The following is a 23,641-nucleotide window of genomic DNA, read 5'->3' on the forward strand; positions in this document are numbered from 1 at the left end:
TCGCGCCTTACATTTATTTTTATTTTTAATCCGGTACCCGCCGCGTTACGTGAAGCGTGCGTGCATACATATAAATTATAAGTTAAAAATATTAAGAAGAAAAAATTTATTTAAAAACAGATTCTAACAACAGCTTAATTTATAAAGTCTTTCTCTTTTTTATTTCTTTTCATCTAAATCAACTTTAACGAATACGCTTCCAGCATCAAGCCACTGGGATACATCGTAGATTATGGGAGCAGTAGCATCAGGAGTTTCCTCAGACGTGATTATTTTTTTCTAGTCGACAGCCTCGATATCCATCCACTTCGCGCTTCGCTCTACGATACATAAGATCTCTTTTGGTCTCCTGTAGAGGACCTGCAGAGTTCACACGCGAGACACGTCGTCCACTGCATTACCGTGCACGTTTATTTGATGATTTTTCATGGAAATTTTTGACGCGAAATAAATTCCACAAAAAAATTGCTCGATTTTCTAAGGATTATAGACTACGTGACAAAGTCTCAATCCCTCCCCTTCGACCTGTGACCAGGTGTGATACCTAAAGAAACCCCCCTTCCCCCCTAAAGGGGTCACGTAATTTGGGTACGTTCCATTAATTACATGGTCTAGAGTTTTAAGGGAACTTTGAGTAATGAAATTCATTGCAATAGCTGAATCTCGCGACGTTAATGAAAGTGATTATTTGTCTTTAAGGCTTTATTAATAATCATAACGAAGCCCAGCGTGATTTTGGCTATAATTAACGCCAACTGCGAACACCACGAAAAATCAGGTCTTACTCCACCCATCCGTACCACTCCAATAGTGGTCCTCAATCTTGACTGAAAAATGCAGGTCACAAAGTTTTTTCCAGCCCGGACCGTTTTCAACCATTCGAAAACCATACCCTTACCAACGAAAACTATGAGCCTTTATTAGTTCCATAATCATATTTGCATAATGCTCCTTATTAAACCTCCTTATATGCAACAATTTATGTGAAACGATTCCAGGTTGTGATGATACTTTATATTCACAATTTGATCCGAGAAATGGACGAGGGACCAAGCTATTCCAATAAAAATATAATTCATTAGGCGATTCCCTTGAAATTCGGTATAGGGGTACCTCTTTGACAAAGATTATATTAAAGAAACTCTTCCACTTCCCGGGCCGACCTATTGTAAACAAATAAGTGTATGGTGCGATTTGACTCAGTATTTTAGAAAATTTTCTTTCCCGACAGTGGAGCAGGCTTCGAGCTATTCCAAAAAATGTAATTTATGGTGCAATTCGCTTCGAATTTGGTACAGCGGTACCTCTTTGACTAAGACAGTATTTGAGAAACTTTTCATTCTGGAAGGTGAAACGACCTGTCTTAATATATAAATTTCTTCTGTACGTGTGTTTGTAACTGCACTCCTCCCAAACGACTGGACCTATTTTGATGAAAGATTGTGTGTGTGTTTAAAAGGTTTTGAGGATACTTTCGATTCAGAGTTAATTTTTCCGGGAAGTGAACCAGGGGCCAACTTATTCTAAAAAAATAATTTGGTGAGAATCCATTCTTTTCTGGACCAGAACTACGGACCGACCTATTACAAAAAATCTCATTTATGGTTCGATTTGCTTTAGATGTGGTACAGGCGTTCCTCTTAGAAAAGTCGTAATACATGGGACACCATCTTTCCACAAAATGGACCGGCATGGTGCCATTTGTTTAAAATTGATTACTAAGCCGATATTTTGATAACTTTATCACTCAAAATCTGACGAACTAATTTTAAAAGTCATAGCTGTGTTAGATTCGTTAGGTTTCGTAGTTGGCTAACAAGTGGCTTTATTTCCAAACGTCGGGCCATTTCTGAGATACATATATGTAGACCAAATTTGCATGGAATGTGTTAATGAGGGTTAAGAAGAAGAGCGAAAGGGAAAGCCGATGGGCTGAAAAAAGAAAAAGGAAAGCGAGAGATTGGAGTTGGAATTGTAGGACGAGAGAAAAAACTTTCGAAAATGGGAAGGGGGGAGGTTCCATTACCCTTCGAAGAAATATTTTTTAACAATTTTTAAACGTTATATCTTTAAGTATACTAACCTTCACTAATATTACAAACTCTATGGGTGAAATAATTCGAGGGCTTACAAAGTGAGTAGTGCCACCCTTCGTCCCGATCATTACGAGACTTTTTCGGGATCATTTTGGATCAAATCAGCATACTTTTTCATATACATGTGTAGGTCAATTATGATTTCTATTTTGGAAACTTTTCTACAAGCAACCAATTTCAAAACCGGTAGTTCAACACACATGTCTTTCTAAAATATGAGCTTTTATGGGCAAAATTTATATGTCTTATTTGAAATGTCTAGTTAATAAAAGCTGTGTTTTTCTTTCTAATTTTCACGGCTTTTCTATGCTTTGTTGAATACTCTTCTTGCAAGATTTATTTCCGAGGGCGGTGATTCAACACACAATAAACTGAATCCTGTTATGAACTGCTGTAGCTACAATTATAAGTTAAATTCATGTACGGAGGTCGCCCTGGTGTGATGGTAGCATGCTCCGCCTACCGCACAGAAATTCCTGGGCTCATGCCCAGGGCAAAGCAACATCAAAATTTTAGAATCAAGTTTTTCAATTAGAAGACATTTTGTCTAAGCGGGATCGCCCCTCGGTAGTGTTTGGCAAGCACCCCGAGTGTATTTCTGAAATGAAAAGTGCTCAGTGAAAACTCATCTGCCTTGCAGATGCCGTTCGGAGTCGGAATAAAACAAGTAGATCCCCTCCCGTCAATTTGTAGGAAACATTAAAAGAAGCACTACGCAAATCGGAAGAGAAACTCGGCCTAAAATCTCATTGGAGTTTGTCGCGCCTTACATTTATTTATTTAAGTCCCGTATCCTCATTTAATTTTTTTTAGCTAATTGAGTGTTTGCTCCTTTGTTCTATGAATAGCAATTTCTTCACCCATGTGATATCACTCAATTTAATTAAAAATTAAATGTTTTTTTTTTTCTTTCTCTAAATTCGTGATTGATTCACGTAAGCGTGCTTATCAGGTTATCAGCTCAATTTGTTCAAAAATTATTTTTAAACATATAACTTGATAAGCAGGCTAACGTGAAAAGCCCATATATTACATTTTCTGCTAGCGGACGGGGACGGGTAAAGGCTAGTGATAATGTAAATAACATAATTGAATATCGAAAACCTTGTAAAAAAACCAAGAAACTCAGTGTGCGTATTAGTTTTCGTCAGCCATAAAGAAAAGTGCTAGCTGTTGTCAGACCGTAAAAATCGAGTGCTAGTTTTCGTATAGCACGTCAATTTGACTACGCAGTAGCAAAAAAACAAATATTTTCGCGGAAAAGGTTTTTTTTTCCTGCAGACAAAAGATAACTAAAACAATGAAATTCTCTTGATATTTTTTCTTTTAACTACAAATAAGGAGAAGTTGAATTGGAAAACAATACCTTAAATCAACTTAAAAAACCAATATTTTCTTCAAATTAGAACTTTTTATTGTTAACAATGATAACAATGATATTTTAGTTGAAGTACAAAACAGCAGCTTATCAAATTTAAGCATATTTACACGCAAGAATAACACCTTTATAAGAATCATTTTGTATCCATGCTGTGTTTCTATACTCTAATTAAAATATCATTGTTAACAATAATATGTTCTAATTCAAAGAACATAATAATTTGTTCAGTTGGTGTAAGATATTGTTGCCAATTCAACTTCCTGTTTTGTAGTTATGTATAAAAAAAACTTAACAGAATTTGTTTCTTTTACGTTATCATTTGTCTACAGAAAAAAATCTATTCCGTGAAAAGTAGGGTTGGTTTCCTAAGGCTCCAGCTATTAGGGGTGATATAGCTGTCAGATCTAGAAGCAGCGAGTGGCATTGGTCTTAGTAAACTTCTGGTATTTGCCAAGAAGCCGGATTTATTTTATAATGTAGGTCTTGGTTCGTGATGGGGGACTATTAGTTTGGTCATTAAACTAACTTGTGGTACTACTACGGACTTATTCAGTCTATGTGAGGTTCTCAAGGACCTGTCAGTACAACGTAACCTAACCTTTCCTATAACCAGCCTCTCAACTTTCTTTTTTATATCTCTGCTGTATATAGCAGCTAATTCACTGAATCTGATTATTAGTCAGCTAAATCCTTCTGTGCGTCCATCTGGTTGAATTATATTGGGGTATCATCAACAGTTTCTGCGATTCTTTCAACACCTACTTTCCAATTTCCGGCATACATTTTGGCATAATTTCTCCTCCATCTATTTTCTCATTTTTATCGCCAACGTTTTTACAACAGTTTTTTGAAAAAAAAAAAAATATATATGTTTTGGTATGCGTAGTGGAACTTTTTTTTCCTGAGCCCAAATCCTATCGAAAAATCGATGGCGTGATATCGGCTAACTTTCGTCCATACAAATCGGCCCAGGTTAATAGATATACCTATAGATCATCAGTATCGAAAAAAAATTGATTATTATATTTCAAATTATAGCAATATTATTAGTTGAAAAATATTAATAATTTTTACAAAATTTAATTTGCCAAATGTTTGTTCAAAAAAAAAAAAAAAAAACCAAGTTAATTCAAAATAATGACATGATCTTTATAATGTATAACTTGGGTAAGGATTTTTTTATACTCCGTTGAGCAGAGCTCACAGAGTATATTAAGTTTGACTGGATAACGGTTGCTTGTACAGGTATAAAAGGAATCAAGATAGATATAGACTTCCATATATCAAAATCATCAGGATCGAAAAAAAATTTGATTAAGCCATGTCCGTCCGTCCGTCCGTCCGCCCGTTAACACGATAACTTGAGTAATTTTTGAGGTATCTTGATGAAATTTGGTATGTGGGTTCCTGAGCACTCATATCAGATCGCTTTTTAAAATGAACGATATCGGACTATAACCACGCCCACTTTTTCGATATCGAAAATTTCGAAAAACCGAAAAAGTGCGATAATTCATTACCAAAGACAGATAAAGCGATGAAACTCGGTAGGTGAGTTGAACTTATGACGCAGAACAGAAAATTAGTAAAATTTTGGACAATGGGCGTGGCACCGCCCACTTTTAAAAGAAGGTAATTTAAAAATTTGCAAGCCGTAATTTGGCAGTCGTTGAAGATATCATGATGATATATGACGATAACTGTTTTGTGTGAGAATGGGCGAAATCGGTTGAAGCCACGCCCACTTTCTATACACAGTCGGCCGTCTGTCCTTCCGCTCGGCCGTTAACACGATAACTTGAACACGATAACTTGAAAAAAAATCTTAAATAAACTTAGTTCACGTACTTATCTGAACTCATTTTATCTTGGTATAAAATATGGCCGAAATCCGACTATGCCCACGCCCACTTTTCCGATATCGAAAATTACGAAAAATGAAAAAAAAAATGCCATAATTCTATACCAAATACGAAAAAAGGAATGAAACATGGTAAGGTAATTGGATAGGTTTATTGACGCGAAATATAATTTTAGAAAAAACTTTGTAAAATGGTTGTGACACCTACCACATTAAGTAGAAGAAAATGGAAAATTTCTGCAGGGCGAAATAAAAAACCCTTGAAATCTTGGCAGGTATTACATGTATCCAACAGACGATGTTCTGGGCCACCCTGGTCCACGTTTTGGAAAACGCCTTCACATATACAACTACCACCACTCCCTTTTAAAACTCACATTAGTACCTTTAATTTGATACCGATATCGTACAAACACATTCCAGAGTCACCCCTGGTCCACCTTTAGGGTGATATCTTGAAACGGCGTCCACCTATAGAACTAAACCCCACGCTCTTTTAAAATACTCTTTAGCACCTTTCATTTGATACCAATATCGTACAAACATATTCTAGAGTCACCCCTGGTCCACCTTTATGGCGATATCTCGAAAAGGCGACCACCTATAGAACGAAGGCCAACTCCCTTTTAAAAATACTCATTAATACCTTTAATTTGATACCCATATCGTACAAACACATTCTAGAGTCACCCCTGGTTCACCCTTATGGCGATATTTCGAAACGGCGTCCACCTGTAGAACTAAGGCCCACTCCCTTTTAAAATACTCATTAACACCTTTCGTTTGATACCCATATTGTACAAACGCATTCTAGAGCCACCCCTGGTCCACATTAATCCCGATATCTCGAAAAGGCGACCACCTATACAACAACCACCACTCCATTTTAAAACCCTCATTAATACCTTTAATTTGATACCCATATCGTACAAACAAATTCTAGGGTCAACCCTGATCCACCTTTATTGCGATATCCCTAAATGGCGTCCACCTATAGAACTATGGCCCACTCCCTCATAAAATACTCTTTAATGCCTTTTATTTGATAACCTTGTCATACAAACACATTCCAGGGTTTCCCTCGGTTCATTTTCCTACATGGTTATTTTCCCTTATGTTGTCACCATAGCTCTCAACTGAGTATGTAATGTTCGGTTACACCCGAACTTAATCTTCCTTACTTGTTTTTTGTTGGCCTACGCGTGACAATTATAAAACTTAGTATAATTTGCATATATACTAATATATTGTGACTTTTTAACATTAGGATAATAATTTAGTGTTAAAAGTTCCAACCTATGTATTAGAACCCGAAATTTCCAGCTGATTTTATCAGAATGCTTCAACAAAGATGAAGTCGCGTACAATTTTTCTACCCGTGACTATGGAACATCCCTTATGTTCAAAAATTAATAAAATAGAATTCCTAGAAGATTAGTATATCTACTGCACGTTTCTCGTGCGTTAAAAGACAATCATTTAACTCTAGTTTTTTAAGCGTGTATCACTTTTTTTCCAAATTTTTCACACATATAAACCAATACTTCAAAATCAAGCTTCTATCATGGTATAAGTGTATGATACGCCAATTACACGGCTCAAGTCATATATAAACTTTGTTTTACAATAATCTTTTCATCAAAGAAAGAGCCTTCTGGATTTGTTTTTTGATAAAATGCCTATGACATTGATCAGGGTCAACAGCAATATCCCAGTGAATGGAGATCATAGCGAGTGAACTCAATTTTTCATGACCCATTACACTCCGAGGTAAAGTTTTGATTCTTTTCATGGTAGAACATGATCTATCCCCGCTCGCCGTTGTCACGGGCAAAGTTGCCAAGGCAGTGAGAAGAATTTTTATATCACGGAAATAGTTTCCATCGCAGAACTCCAATAGTTTTAAAACCTCGGGTGCTTTTTCAATCGACGACATTTTCGCACACCACAACTTATATTCTGCCTTTACTGCTGTTGATGATATCTGATCTTCGAATAATGGCGCCAAGTTGTCAAGCTCATCTGCTTTATTTACATCAGCGAATCTTGGAAGAAGCAGTTGCAAGCTCGGTAGAACATCTTCGTTTTCTAAAAATCGTTCCGTTAAGTTTTCTAGAAATGAATCGATGGATGGTATTGCGATTCTGAAATACGCTTCACTCGACGTTGTTAGCTCGGTTTCTTTGACGCGATACCACTCTTGGAGCACGAATTTCACCGTAAAAACGTCTTCAGCGATTTTTGATGCGGAAAGGAAGATTTACCCGAAGAAATCATCAGCAGATTGTCTAATTTCGTTCAAAGACTGTATCACTTCTTTCGTGCGGTTTATGACAGAAATAAAGTCCAAAGATTTTTCTTGGAGAAACACCGATAACAGAAGAGTCAAACTAAGCAGTTTTTCAGATACCAAAAGACTTACGATAAAGTCACTTTTTTGAATTGCAGCAAAACGAGCAGATGCTTTTGCAGATACCGACCACGTTTCGCCAGCTACTTCCTCAAGACTGATAGCAATGCATTCAAAAAGTGCCATGAATGTGATTATGCTATCATATCTTTCAATGAATCTGGTTTCACAAAACCGAAGCAGTCGTTTTTTTTTTACTCTCGGGAGCATACTTTTTGACGCTTTTGCGAAAGATCTTGTTTCCGAATAGATTTATAATTTGACCAACAACTCCATGACAGTTACGGATGGCAGGGATCGTCATATCACTTGAAAACTTATATTCGCGCATGGATTTTGTATCATGTATGAGCCGTATAAGTGTTATCTAGTTGAGAAAATAAACCGACGTACAATCAATGAGACTCGCCATCAGTGTTGCAAGAAAAAATTTTGGTTGTGACTAGAGTCACGAAAAAAGGACTAAATTTCTTCAAGAAAATCCAAAACCGCTTTCGCCATGCTTGACATTACAAAAAACGTGCCTGTTCTGGTGCGAGTTTTTCGACTTATACCGTGAATTACCAGCACTGTGGAAAAAAAGAGTGTTGATTACAGCAACAGAACGCCAAAAAGCAGCAGCTAACAAAAGATGATAGAAAAATTCAAGGAAATCTACCCGTAGGCGAATAGAGAAATGGCAGTAAAAACAAGTAAGGACGGGACCCTTTCAAGAATGTGGCTGAACAATAATCGTATCCAAATAATCGGCTTTATAAGATAAGAAATATATAGTGAACAGATGTACATATCCAAGCGATTTTTAAGATAAATATAAAATAAAACAAATAAAGTTGTAACAGAACATTATATACTCATCGTGAGCTTCAATTCCACCATCCATTTCAGATAAATTACTACATAACACGTGACACCGCCCGTTTAAAAAAATTTCTCCCCATCAATGATTCAAAACCATTTTTTGCTAAGTTATGGCTTATTATTTTAGTCTACGACCCTTTTAAACTTGTTTTATATCTAATTTTCCGTGGTCTTTAACCGATCCCGTCCATTTTTTCTAGAAATATTTTCTACTATAGGGAAAATTTGTGTACCCAATTTTATTACGATACGTTAATTTTTCTTCGAGTTATGGCTCCCGAAACATAGAAAATTTCTTAGCCATAAAAGGGGCGGTGCCACACCCATTTTAAAAAATTTTAGTGTTTTCCAATTTAATGTTATAATTCAATTCGATCAAAAAGTAAAATTCTATCGATACAAAGCTCTTTTCGCTAAGATATAGCTTATTATGTTCGTCAACGATTCTTTTAAAAAACTTTTATGGTCTTTAACCGATCTCGTCCATTATTTCTAGAAATATTTCCTGCTATACGGAAAATCTGCGTACCCAATTTTATTACGGTCCGTTAATTTTTCTTGGAGTTACGGCTCCCGAAACATAGAAATTTAATCAGTCAGCAGTGCCACGCCCATTTTTTTAAATTTGAAGCTTTTCCTATTTATTCTTATAAATCGACTTGGGACAACCTCTCTGCCGAATTTTGTAATGATAGGTTTAACGCTTTTTGATTTATGATTAATAATATTTGTAAAATTGATTTTATCACAAGTGGGCGGTGCCACGCCCATTTAAATTTTTTTTTTCAAATTTGTTGGGGGCGTCAAAAAAATAATTTGCCCGGACGCAAGAAAACCTCACTACGCCACTGGTGAGGATGCAAAGTTTCACGTTTTTTGTGGCCTGCATGTAAAAACTATGACTACGAATCACGTATTTCAACAATATATGACGTAAACGTAAGTATTTGATGAAATTTGAAGCTTCTATTCGTAAAAAAGGGGCAAAAAGGACAGTTTATATACCCCATATATATATATATATATAATATATACACCACCGATCTCTATGATTTTTTCAGACAACAGTATATGCTATATTCGTAAGCAATTGGTGAAATTTGAGCTTCTAGCTGTTAAAGTTAGGCTGAATTTTCGAAAATCTAAATATATAAGAAACACGTGTCACAAGTTTGAGGCCAATGGACTGCTAAACTACTGAACCGATTTTGAATTTGTTTTGCACCCCGCGTGTAGTTCAATCTATCTTGAAATATAGGATAGGTTATATCTCAGTTTATAGTCGCAATATTATTTTATTGCAATTTTTTTATTTGTTTATACGTAATATTAAAATGTTACGTATACGCAGTGGCACTCATATTTTCAGGTGGTGCGGATATAATTCCGCGTAATTGCTTGGTGTTTAATTAAGCAACCTGCTTATCAATAAAAAATATTATAGCGAATGATATCAAGTATAGCACATCACCAGGCCCGACGAGAGGAGGGGGTTTCTGAGGGCGCCCGCTATTTAGAGGTACTATGACATTTTTTTGTTCCATGTGCAATTTTTAAGCCGAATTTCAAAAGCAACGAAAATCTGCATTTCGTTTTAATATTATAGTGAAGTGTGAAAAATAAAAATCTATATATATAAAAAGAAAGGCTAAAATGTGTGTTAGTTGGTCGCAGGTGTTTGAGGAGATGCGTCGGTCGATTTTGTTCAAACTTTCACACAAGTTGCGTAAACCTCACGCGGTGGTTACTACGGCTACAGGGTCTCGAGATATAGGCAAAAACGTGGGCCAGTGAATGCCTAGATAGTATCAAATGAAAGCTGTTGATGAGTGCTTTTGTACAGAGTAATATATTATCCAGAGACAGACTGGGACTGGGATTAGGACTAGGACTGCGACTGATACTCGGAGTGGGACTGGGACTGGGACTGGAGTAAAATACATACCACACTCTAGGACAGGCAATAAGGGATGCAGAAGAATGAGAAGGAATTGAAAGAAGAGAAAAGAGAGAAGGAGATTGAGAAAGAGGTAGAATGAGACGAAGATGGAGATAGATGAAGCGAAAAAGACGGAGGGAGGAGTGAATAAAAGGATTAGGAAAAAAGGGAAGAGGGGAGGGCAGAGTCAGAACAAGACAGACAGAAAAAGCTTATTAAAATGTATGCAGATGGGTCAAATTTAGAGCAGGACAACGTCTGCCGGGTCTTCTAGTATATATATATATACTATATATACCACCATATATATGTATACTATATACATATACCACCGATCTATACAATTTTTCAGACAACAGTGTATGCTGTATACGTAAGCAATTGGTGAAATTTGAAGCTCTAGCTCTTAAAATGTGTCAGTAATTACGAAAGATTTCTTATCTGAAAAATCGGTTGTGGGGGATATATGCTATATATACGACCGAAATCATCCATGTGTAATATACGAAAGCATATGGTGAAGTTTGAAGCTTTAATCTGATAAATTGAGCAAGATATTACAAAAATCCTCTTTTTCTGAAAAATCGGTAGTATGGAGGATATATGCTATAGTGGTCCGATCCGGCGGGTTCCGACAAATGTCTAATAGGACACCTAAATGCATTCGTTAACCAAATTTTATCAAGATATCTCAAAAATTTAGGGACTAGTTTGCATACAAACAGGCAGACGGACAGACAGACAGACGGACATGGCTAAATCAACTCAGCTCTTCATCCTTTCATTTCGGTATACTTATTGGTGGGTCTATCTATTTTCCATTTTACTTTCACGAAAGGTATACAAGTTAACAGTTTTCACACCACATATCGTAAAGAACTCAAGAAAGTAAAAGATAGCCAAAAATCAGGCCCTGGGCCTTATGATATATACGAGCCCACCCTTTGGTATTATGATAAATTGTCGTTTTTGGAAGACCAGAAGGAAGGCATAGAAGGTACATCTACAATGTATGTAAAACAAGTAAGGAAGGCTAAGTTCGGGTGTAGCCGAACATTATATATTCAGCTGAGAGCTTGGGAGACAATATAAGGGGAAATCACCATGTAGGAAAATTAACCTAGGGTAAACCTGGAATGGGTTTGTATGACATGGGTATCAAATGGAAGGTACTAAAGAGTATTTTAAAAGGGAGTGGGCCATAGTTCTATAGGTGGGCGCCATTTCGGGATATCGCCATAAAGGTGAACCAAGGGTGGCTCTAGAATGTGTTTGTACGATATGGGTACTAGAGGTTTACGCAGGTCAATTAATCGGCGGCGGCGGCGTAGGCTCTATTATATACCAGCGGGGGCGGCGTATCCGGCGCGCCGACAAAGTAATCGGCGTAAACCTCTGAGTTGAATGGCTGGACTTCAGAGTATCACATTGTACACAGGTAATGAATATGAAAATATAGTGCTGACTTCAATTGTACGTTTGACGATCGGGAACAATATCATTAACTTGCGGATGGGTATCTGGGAGACTTGTAAAGCGAAAATTCAAAAAAATAATATTTGGAAAGGTTTTGTTTATATGTTTTTAAGGAAATCGACGTTTCGGCCATTTCGGAAAGATCCGCGGCTTTTGCCTCAAAATATCGGTATTAGTTCCTTGCGGAGAGAGGAAGAAATTTTTAAAATGGTCACAGCTTTGTAGCGTAGTTTCACCGAAAGAGATATCTGGGTTAACTCTAATACCAGTCGTCGACATGATTTGCTTAAATCATTTGTGGCTACATGCTGGTCACGCACAAAGGCGACTTACGGTTGCTATCAATTATCTACTAAGAGCCATGACTTCAATGCTGACATCAATGCTGACTTAATGTCGATCGCGCCAAAGTGCGCCTTCAGTGTTTTCGGCTGCTTCTTAAAGCTACAATTCCCGACGTGCGAGCACTACCATTCCCAACCCCCAGTCGGTACCACGCATCATGATCCTTATACCATATGCCAGCACAGAATCTATAGGACTGCGATTTCGAACTCATACCTTCGTCGACGTCACTTTCTCAGAAGCTCTAGGTGTAGCTCCGAAGACTTTTTGCCGGAAGTCTTTGTCGCGCTGTGCTTCCGAGCTACACCAAAAAACACCTTGAAACATGAGGAAGTAACTATTCGCCCAAGGATGCTGCCCTCGACATCATAAGAAGTCTAAGTGGATATCATTGCGTAACTCATGAGAGAGAATCGTATAATCCTTGGCGCATCTACATAATTTAAACTTAGGGACCGTGGATAAAAGTTTTAAAATGTAGACCAAAATTTGCAGACGTTTGTGTTCGTTACATTGACTTCAATGGTCTTCGTTTCCGGCCTTATGATATAAGAGCTCATTATGGATGACCGCCTTCAGTTTTCAGACTAGCTCCACTATCCTCTACGTTAGGGTAGTAGAACAACCGGTCATTTATTCGACTGTCTTGATAAAGTTTTTGCTTCACCACTTTGAGTTTTCTTGCAAAGTACATATAACCTGGTTAAAAAATGCGCCTTCATATTCACATTTGTAACAGGAGGAGAAAACGTTAAATTTCGCAATTGGATTTTTATAACTGGCAGTGATGCGCATCCCTTGATACCCCTTTCGACTATATCGGACCACTTTTCGAGATAAACAATAAATGGCCTAGACAGTCTTGAAATAGTATAAAATTAGTAACGCGCCGAACGCCGCCGCCGCCGCGCCGATTTTTTTGACATTCGGAGGCGCCGAGCGAAAAACGACGCAGATCGGCGGCGGCGGCGGCGTTTATTGGCGGTGTATATCTCTAATGGGTACCAAACGAAAGATGTTAATGATTATTTGAAAGGGTGTGGGCCTTAGTTCTATAGACTCTAGAATGGGTTTGTACGATATGGGTATCAAATGAAAGGTGCTAATGACTATTTAAAAGGGAGTGGGACTTAGTTCTATAGGTGAACGCCTTTTCGAAATATCGCCATAAATGTGGACCAGGGATGACTCTAGAATGTGTTTGTACGATATGGGTATCAAATGAAAGGTGTTAATGAGCATTTTGAAAGGGAGTGCGCCTTAGTTCTATAGCTGGACGCCTTTTCGAGATATCGCCATAAAGGTGGACTAGGGGTGACTCTACAATGTGTTTTGTACGATATGGGTATCAAATGAAATGTGTTAATGATTACTTAGAAGGAAGTGGTCCTTAGTTCTGTAGGTTGACGCCTTTTCGAAAAATCGTCATAAAGGTGGACCAGGGGTGGCTCTTTAATGTGTTTGTACGATATGGGTATCAAATTAAAGGTATTAATGAGGGTTTCAAAAGGGAGTTGCCTTTAGTAGTATATGTGAAGGCTTTTTCGAGATATCGACCAAGATGTGGACCAGGGTGACACAGAACATCATCTGTCGGGTACTGCTAATTTATTTATATATTTAATACCACGAAAAGTGTTCCTGCCAAGATTCCATGTTTTTTTTTGATTTCGCTCTGCAGAACTTTTTAATTTTCTTCTACTTAATATGGTAGGTGTAACACACATTTTCCAAAGGTTTTTCCAAAGTTATATTTTGCATCAATAAACCAATCCAATTACTATGTTTCATCCCTCTTTATACCTTTCGTGAACATGAAATGGTATATTAACTTTGGTTCGATGCTTGTAACGTTGAGAAATATAGAAGATAGACTCACCATTAAGTATACCGAATTGATCAGGGCGACGAACTTAGTTGATATAGCCATGTCCGTCCGTCCGTCTGTCCGTCGTTGAACGCAAACTAGTCAATCAAATTTTGAGATATCTCAATGAAATTTGCACAAGGGTGTATTTTTGTATTATATTAGACATTTGTCGGATCCGGTAGGATAGGACCACTATAACATATATCTCCCATACAACCGTTCGTTCAGATAGAAAGATTTTTGGCAATTTCTCCCTTAATTTCCAATATAAAAACGTCAAACTTGGTGATATTTATTCTAATATATCATAGAAGATTTCATGAAAAAATCATTTCGATCGGAGCTATATATAATATATATCCCATACAACCGATCGTTCAGATAGAAAGATTTTTAGCCATTTCTCCCTTAATTTCCAATATAAAAACGATAAACTTGGTGATATTTATTCTAATATATCATAGAAGATTTCATGAAAAAATCATTTCGATCGGAGCTATATATAATATATATCCCATACAACCGATCGTTGAGATAGAAAGATTTTGGCCATTTCTCCCTAAGTTTCCAATATAAAAACGTGAAACTTGGTGATATATATTCTAGTATATCATAGAAGATTTCCTCTAAAAATCATTTCAATCGGAGCTATATATAATATATATCCCATACAACCGATCATTCAATAAGGGGGTTTTTTGCCATTTTTTTATATTTATCTTAAAATCGTTTAGGTATGTACATCTGTTCAATATATATTTCTTATCTCACACGGCGCATTATTCGGAGATTACGGCTGGGATAAGATTATAGTTCAACCCCATTCATGAAAGTTATGAAGTCTTCGGCACATCCGAAGAAAGTCCCGTCCTTACTTGTTTCATATTTGGTATAGAATTATGGCTTTGTTTTCATTTTTCGTAATTTTCGATATCAAAAAAAGTGGGCGTGGTCATAGTCGGATTTCAGCCATTTTTATACCAAAATAAAGTGAGTTCACATAAGTACGTGAACTAAGTTTAATAAAGATATATCGCTTTTTGCTCAAGTTATCGTGTTAACGCCCAAGCGGAAGGAGAGACGGTCGACCGTTTGTAAAACTGGCCGTGGCTTCAACAGATTTCACCCATCTTCACAGAAAACAGATAGCGACATAGACAGCCAAATTCTAAACCAAAATTCTGTGCGAGTTTTTTCCCTTCTCCCATTCCTCGTATTCTAAATAAAAATTCCTTGTGAGTTTTTTCACTTCTCCCTTTCTTCCTATTCTGAACAATGTTCGAAAAAGCGGAAACTGGTTATGGGAGAAAAGTAGGTATTATGAATGTGAGGGAGAGGGAGATTTCTCTGCCATTTCATAGGAGTTTTTTCAATTGTTAAATTAAAGGGAATGCATCAAAATAGTTAAAGGAAATTGGTTATTTTAAGAAAGAACACTTATTTGTACAAATTTGTGCTAAAATATGTATGTACATTCTACCACAATATTCTCACTGTTAATACAACAACAACTACAACCACAATATTCTTTATTTCAAGTCGAAAAGTATATCATAAGCAACGGAAGAGCTCTTCGTATATTTGATGCAGCCATCCAGAAATTGCGCAAGGATTTTTGAGAAGGCTTAAATAGAGTTTGGCATATGACGAAGGACGAATTCAACTCAACTTGGCCGCCAGAAAATTGCTTTGCTGAATGAAAGCAGGCAACTCCGGCAGATTTGTGTTATGCGGCCGTCTTCTTCTTATGTTCGGCTGTTGATGTTGCTGTGGCACCAATTCATTACTCATTTCAGTGAATACCACATGAAATGCAATAAATACTGTGCATTGTTTATATTTTATTTCTTAATTTCCAAAAAATTTGCAACAATAATTAAACTTTTAAATTTTTTAAAGAAAATAAGAAATGTGCAACGCAATTTCAATTGACAAAACAGCTGACTTCGAAAATTCGAAATTGCTATTCCCCAATTATTGTTCTCCCTAGGAGAACAGAATTGGAAGAATTTTTCCGCGGGAATAAAAAAATCCGCGAGAACAAAATTCCGCGAGAATATTTAGAATTGGTCAGAGAGTCTATGCTCCTACCAAATTTCACAAGGATTGGTAAATTTTTGTTCGACTTATAGCATTAGAAGTATTCTAGACAAATTAAATGAAAAAGGGCAAAGCCACGCCCATTTGGAAATTTTCTTTATTTTTGTATTTTTTTCGACCATATCATTACTGGAGTTGAATGTAGACATAATTTACTGTAAATACTTATATAAAATTTTTGTTAAAATTTGACTTGAAAAAATTTTGTTTGTTAAAGTGGGCGTGTTCGTCATCCGATTTTGCTAATTTTACCCATATCCTACAAACACATTCTAGAGTCTCCCCTGGTCCACCTTTATGGCGACATCTCTAAATGGCGTCCACCTATAGAACTATGGCCCACTCCCTTCTAAAATACTCTTTAATACCTTCCATTTGATACCCATGTCATACAAACACATTCCAGTGTTACCCTACGTTCATTTTACTGCATCGTGATTTTCCCTTATTTTGTCTCCAGAGCTCTAAGCTGAGTATGTAATGTTCGGTTACACCCGAACTTAGCCTTCCTTACTTGTTTTTATTTAGCACACATATAGTAATGGGAGTAACGTTCCTGCCAAATTTCATCATAATATCTTCTACGACTGCCAAATTACAGCTTGCAAAACTTTTAAATTACCTTCATTTAAATGTGGGCGGTGCCACGCCCATTGTCCAAAATTTTACTAATTTTCTATTTTGCATCATAAGAGCAACCCACCTACCAAGTTTCATCGCTCTATCTATTTTCGGTAATGAATTATCGCACTTTTTCGGTTTTTCGAAATTTTCGATATCGAAAAAGTGGGCGTGGTTGTAGTCCGATTTAGATAACTTTAAATAGCGATCTGAGATGAGTGCGCAGGAACCTACATACCAAATTTCATCAAGATACCTCAAAATTTGCATCGTGTTAACGGACAAACTGACAGACGGATATGGCTAAATAAATTTCTTTTTTCGCTCAGATCATTTTGATATATTGAAGTCTATATCTATCTCGGTTAGTTTATGCCGTTGCGGATTAGCGTTATGCGAACAAAATTAATATACTCTGAGAGCTCTGCTCAGCTGAGTACAAAAAGGTGTCAGAGGAAGACCAGATGATACAATTAGCTTGTAGATAACTGCAATCAAACGGGAACAGCAACTGTGACCTTGATATGCTGGGCAAATCTTGGGCATCGCAATATCAAGAAATGGATGAACAGCAGAAAGTGATTGTGCGTAAACTTATTTCTGACGGATGCATGGGTACTCTCCAAAAGAACCATGCTTTAGAAATACAGCATTTCCGAAATTCGGCTTCATTTTCCGGCGGAACCCAGAAATCTAGCGAGAGAACGTGACCTTATAAGACAGCTCGATCCAGGCGACCCCCAAATAAGGGATATAAACCAACGCATCAGATTGCTTATGGATGAACACAAGCGGGCGACATGGGAGAAGCATCTAAGTCGTTGTAACCTCTCCGGCAAGCACAACGACAAAATTTCCATAACCTTTAGCGATAAAGTGCTGTCGGATGCGAAAAAATGTGCGAGCGCTTTTTGCCGAATATATATAATGCATTCTACGGTTGAAAAAGTTAGACGGAGGGCGAACAGATACCCACATAAACATAAATTCAGCGCGTCCCCTATTACCATCAACGCCAAAGAGGTTGAGGATACCGTCGTTCCAGATGGCATAGCCATGCCGATGCTCAAAAGCTTAGGAAAAGAGGGTTTCAAATACTTAGCACATGTCTTCAACCTGTCTCTGTCCACCTTTGTCATCCCCGAAAAATGGAAAATGGCCAATGTGCTCCCGCTACTAAAGCCTGAGAAACCAGCTAACACGGCAGAGTCATATCAGTAGCCAAGACGCTTGAAGTCATTTTGCTCCCCTATTTCAAAGCAAATTTGCAACTAGCCCGTCATCAGCATGGCTTTAGTAATCTTCATAGCACCACCACCGCGCTAAATGCCATTAACACCCAGATAAATTGCGGTTTAAATCAAGTTTTTAAGCGCCAACAAAATTAGTGCCGTTTTCACTACGGATTCGTACGGGTGTGCCTCGACGGTTAATAAAATTTATCAAACAGATAATGAATGCGTCGGTCGACAACAGGTAAATAAGGCATTCCAGCGTTTTTCTCGGCGACAACCAATGGTGATAAAAAACGGACCACAGTAATCAACTCCCGTGTATCTGAACGACCAAACATACGGCGTGAGACGGTCGACGGGTAATGGAGCCATCTTTGACGCAATCGGCTTGGCTATTTTAGCAATACAAACTGGACAACGGTTTTTTACTGAAGCAAGGACTGCAGGGATATGTGGTACCCAAAACTTTTGGCGTATTTCATTAATTGTAAGCGAGTCATTCTGATGATGAAGTTTAGTATGCCAGTATAAGACTAAAAAACGGGTGACCTGATGATGCTGAGGCATTATGATTGGACGACGTGCTGATAGAGGGAGACAATATGCTGTATCTATACGACCATCTATTTTAATGACACCGTCTGCATCTAAAAACGGCGTAAGTGGGTATAATGGGTTTGATTTTGACACCTTTTGTTTTGTGCGTAGCTGTTCTAGCAAAGACCATAAATATAGTAAGAGACGTCACTCGTTACTTTGCATAATGTTTTTGGTTAGGGTAATTGCAAGTTTTTTTGGGCGAGATGTGCATAAATGTCTTTATACATTTTCGTAGGGTATTTGTGTTTATTCTTCCGACTGTTCGACTGTTCCGACTTAATTAATTAATTCTCTTTCCAAAAATCACATTTGCATAAGGTGCCTACACGACATGGATAAATGCGAGACAATTAAAAATGTCCCTCATATAAAACATTAGGCATACATTTTTTTAATTTCCAGTGAGTTGCTCGCCACTCGTAGCAGACTGGTGGCTCTTTTTGTATTTATCCTCTTATAAGGATAACAACATAAAGTTAGTTTATACTCTTTGGTTCTACTTCGTCAGGAAATATCCATTCCTGCACGCGACGACATATGTGGATTTCCGATTTGGCAATCTCATGTGATTTTAACTCACCTGAATAGCGGACACGGTTTCTGACGTTGTAGATAAACCGCAAGACCCAACTCGTTACCCTTAGTAATTTGAAAAAGGAGCAGAATTTTGAATAGTTAGTGAAATACTCATCTGGCGAAGTGATGAGAAGCAAGCATTTTTTCTCTTCGGCTGCGCATTCGGTCACTGAAGTGGAATTACTTCTTGCGGTCACTCGACCTCTGAGAGTTGCAGAAAGTTGGGACTTTTGAACCAGCGCCTTCCTGAATCAGGTTCTGTAATGGGCTGTCTCCTTGTGGCGTTATCTGCTACATTTAACGACGTTAGCAACCATCTCCACTGTAATGGGTTTTTGGTAGAAATTATCTCGGCGATTCTACCAGCTACGAACTGTTTGTATTCTCTGGTCGTAGAGCGGATCCATACTAAGACTGTCTTCGAATCACTCCAAAATACGATGCGATTTACGCTGAAGTTATGAAGCATTCCACAACTGATTTCTGGAGACGGCTTCCCAGCACTGCAGATAGCAGCTTCTGGCAAGGAATTGATATCTGTGAAGTTGGCATACACAATATCACAAAACAAAAAAAAAAACGAAAACTGTTCTGAGTAGGTTTCAGATAGTTCTGGAGTTCCTGAAAAGGAAAAAAAGTTCTACAAATTTACGCCCAATATTCACATTTTTTCAAAAGTCAAATTTTTTAAAAAATGTTCAAAATAAAAAAAAAAAAAATTGGTGTTCTGAGTAGCTTTAAAAAAGTTCTGGAGTTCCTGAAAAGGAGAAAAAAAGTTTTGCTAATTTACGCCCATTATTCACATTTTTTCAAAACTCAAATTTTTTAAAAAATGTTCAAAATCAAAAAAAAAAAAGTGGTGTTCTGAGTAACTTTTAAGAAGTTCTGGAGTTCCTGAAAATGAGAAAAGAAGTTCGGCAAATTTAAGCCAAATATTCATATTTTTTCCGAAGTCAAATTTTTTAAAAAATGTTCAAAATCAAAAAATAAAATTGGTGTTCTGAGTAGCCTTTAAAAAGTTCTGGAGTTCCTGAAAAGGAGAAAAAAAGTTCTGCAAATTTAAGCCCAATATTCACATTTCTTCAAATGTTCAATTTTTTAAAAAATGTTCAAAATCAAAAAAAAAAAAAAAGTGGTGTTCTGAGTAGCTTTTAAAAAGTTCTGGAGTTCCTGAAAAGGAGAAAAAAAGTTCTGCAAATTTACGCCACAATATTCACATTTGTTAAAAAGTCAAATTTTTTAAAAAATGTTTAAAATCAAAAAAAAAAAAAAAAAATTGGGGTTCTGAGTAGCTTTTGAAAAGTTCTGGAGCTCCTGAAAAGGAGAAAAAAGTTCTGCAAATTTACGCCCAATATTCACATGTTTTCAAAAGTAAAATTTTTTAAAAATTGTTCAAAATTAAAAAAAAGGTGTTCTGAGTAGCCTTTAAAAAGTCCTGGAGTTCCTGAAAAGGAGAAAAAAGATTCTGCAAATTTACGCCCAATATTCACATTATTTCAAAAGTCAAATTTTTTGAAAAATGTTCAAAATCAAAAAAAAAAAAAAAAATTGGTGATCTGAGTAGCTTTTAAAAAGTTCGGGAGTTCCTGAAAAGGAGAAGAAAAGTTTTGCTAATTTACGCCCAATATTCACATTTTTTCAAAAGTAAAATTTTTTAAAAAATGTTCAAAATCAAAAAAAATTTGGTGTTATGAGTAGCTTTTAAAAAGTTCTGAAGTTCCTGAAAAGGAGAAAAAAGTTCTGCAAATTTACGCCCAATATCCACATGTTCTCAAAAGTCATATTTAAAAAAAAATGTTCAAAATCAAAAAAAAAATTAAAATTGGTGTTCTCAGTAAATTTTAAAGAGTTCTGGAGTTCCTGAAAAGGAGAAAAAAGTTCTGCAAATTTACGCCCAATATTCACATTTTTTCAAAAGTAAAATTTTTTAAAAATTGTTCAAAATCAAAAAAAAGGTGTTCTGAGTAGCCTTTAAAAAGTTCTGGAGTTCCTGAAAAGGAGAAAAAAGCTCTGCAAATTTACGCCCAATATTCACATTTTTTCAAAAGTAAAATTTTTTAAAAATTGTTCAAAATCAAAAAAAAAAAAAAAACTGGTGTTCTGAGTTCCTGCAAAGGAGAAAAAAGTTCTGCAAATTTACGCCAAATATTCACAATTTTTCAAAAGTCAAATTTTTTAAAAAATGTTCAAATAAAAAAAAAAAAAATTGATTCTGAGTAGCTTTTAAAAAGTTCTGGAGTTCCTGAAAAGAGAAAAAAAGTTCTGCAAATTTATGCCCAATATTCACATTTTTTCAAAAGTCCAATTTTTTTATAAAATTTTTTTTTTGATTTTGAAATTTTTTTAAAAAATTTGACTTTTGAAAAAATGTGAATATTGGGCGTAAATTTGCAAAACCTTTTTTCTCCTTTTCAGGAACTCCAGAACTTTTTAAAAGCTACTCAGAACGCCATTTTTAAAAAATTTGACTTTTGAAAAAATGTGAATATTGGACGTAAATTTGCAGGACTTTTTTTCTCCTTTTCAGGAACTCCAGAACTTTTAAAAACCTACTCAGAACAACTTTTTCTTACTTTTTTCCAAATTCTCAAATTTTCCAATTTTTGAAAAATGTGAATATTTGGCGAAATTCTGCAGAACTTTTTTCTCCTTTTCAGGAACTCCAGAACTATCTGAAACCTACTCATAACAGTTTTTGTTTTTTTGTTTTGCGGTATTGTGTATGGCATTGACATGCCCTTAAGAGGAGCACAACGTGACTTAGCGGCTATAAATGCGGTATCAACGGTTTTTCCTTTACATATGCGTAGACAAGCAACGCACAGTGGCGCCTCTGCCGTTAAAGCATGGCAAAAATCAAAAAAATCATGAAAGCGTTCGTTAAATCTAATACTTGTTTCCAATAAATAATTTTCCTCGGATCAAGAATATAAAACTATTTTTTCACATAAAATTATAGTTTACCAGGTAGAGCCGCTCAAATTTAACCAATTTTCAACATTGGGAAAAATTTGAAATTTTTCTTCTTTTTCGTTGTATTTAAAATGGCTTTGTGAGTGAATAAGGCGGCCGGTTGTCGTTTTCTTGTATAGCTATTAAAGATAGTTTAATATAGGATTGAAACAAAGAAAAAATTGTTTTTTTTTTTGGTAAAAGTTGGCGGATATACCTGTTTTCCAAATGCTTATATTTAGGCCCTTTTTAAAACTTTGATGGAAAAAATAAAAAAATGTTAAAATATGTGCTCCATCACTTTTTACATCAAATTAAGTTAAACAACCTTGGGCATAAATACGCGCCTGAGCAGATATATATAATTCAGTACGGCCGTAGGGTCGTTTTTGTTATTGGAACTTGTTAACAACATAAATTTTTTTAGTTACGAATTGTATACCTGAAATTCATTTTAATAATTTGAGTTATTATATAAAGGTATCCATCATACAATGCACATTATTATTCGTCTTTTGGAGATTAAGGAACTAAGTATTCTGTTTACTTAAATAAAGTGAATAGTATTTTTAAATATAGTTCACAGTTTAATATTTAGTCAGATCCACTCGAAGCCAATTCTAATATGAACCTAGAAAACTCGACACTATTTGTTGTGTTTGAATCTACAAAGTCAAGACGGGACTTCGTTGAGGCTATTATGAGAGAATTAGCGAGTGAAACAAGCATTAAAGAAAAGGAAGGCCTGGAAAAAAAAAAATGGTTTACAATACATTATGATAGAAAGAAAATGGAAGGACGTATATCGTAACAATTCAAAATTTCTAAGTAAGTATGAAAAGTGGCTAGCTGACAAAACTTTTTTGGACGAAGAAACGCCTAGCACGTCAACCACTCCAACTAGAGGGAGACCAAAAAAACCCATAGAAGAGTGTTCTAAATACGCAAAGGAGAAGGAAGCTGTCTGGTACCACAAAAGCTATGGCCACTACTCGTCTTTCAGAAGCACTGGCTATTAAATATATAAAAGACGAACAAAACGTGAAGTCTCATATAACAGAAGCAGTTGCGGTAGCAAGTCCAGTGCGACTGATGAGGATCAAAAACAGCATTGCCACACCACCAAATGTGCTACCTAGGAAATACACTCCCGAAGAAGCTTTGTCGCTGTTTATAGATCTCGGTTTAACGAAGAAAAAATATATTATATTGCTTAAGTCATTACTGCAACGTAATGCCGGTATTTTACCTGGATAGAAAAAAATAACTCAAGCCAAGAAAGAGGCAGTTCCTCTAAGTCCCAAAATAACCGAAGTAT

At 36.3% G+C, this 23,641-nt stretch overlaps 1 protein-coding gene across 1 annotated transcript in view; it reads left to right on the forward strand.

The window, feature by feature from the left end:
- Positions 1-23,641, forward strand: part of Pdzd8 (PDZ domain containing 8) — a 521,733-nt gene that overhangs the window by 100,329 nt on the left and 397,763 nt on the right. The window lies entirely within an intron of this gene.

This window comes from Eurosta solidaginis, chromosome 4, assembly GCF_040869045.1.
Source record: "Eurosta solidaginis isolate ZX-2024a chromosome 4, ASM4086904v1, whole genome shotgun sequence".
Lineage (NCBI taxonomy): Eukaryota > Metazoa > Arthropoda > Insecta > Diptera > Tephritidae > Eurosta > Eurosta solidaginis.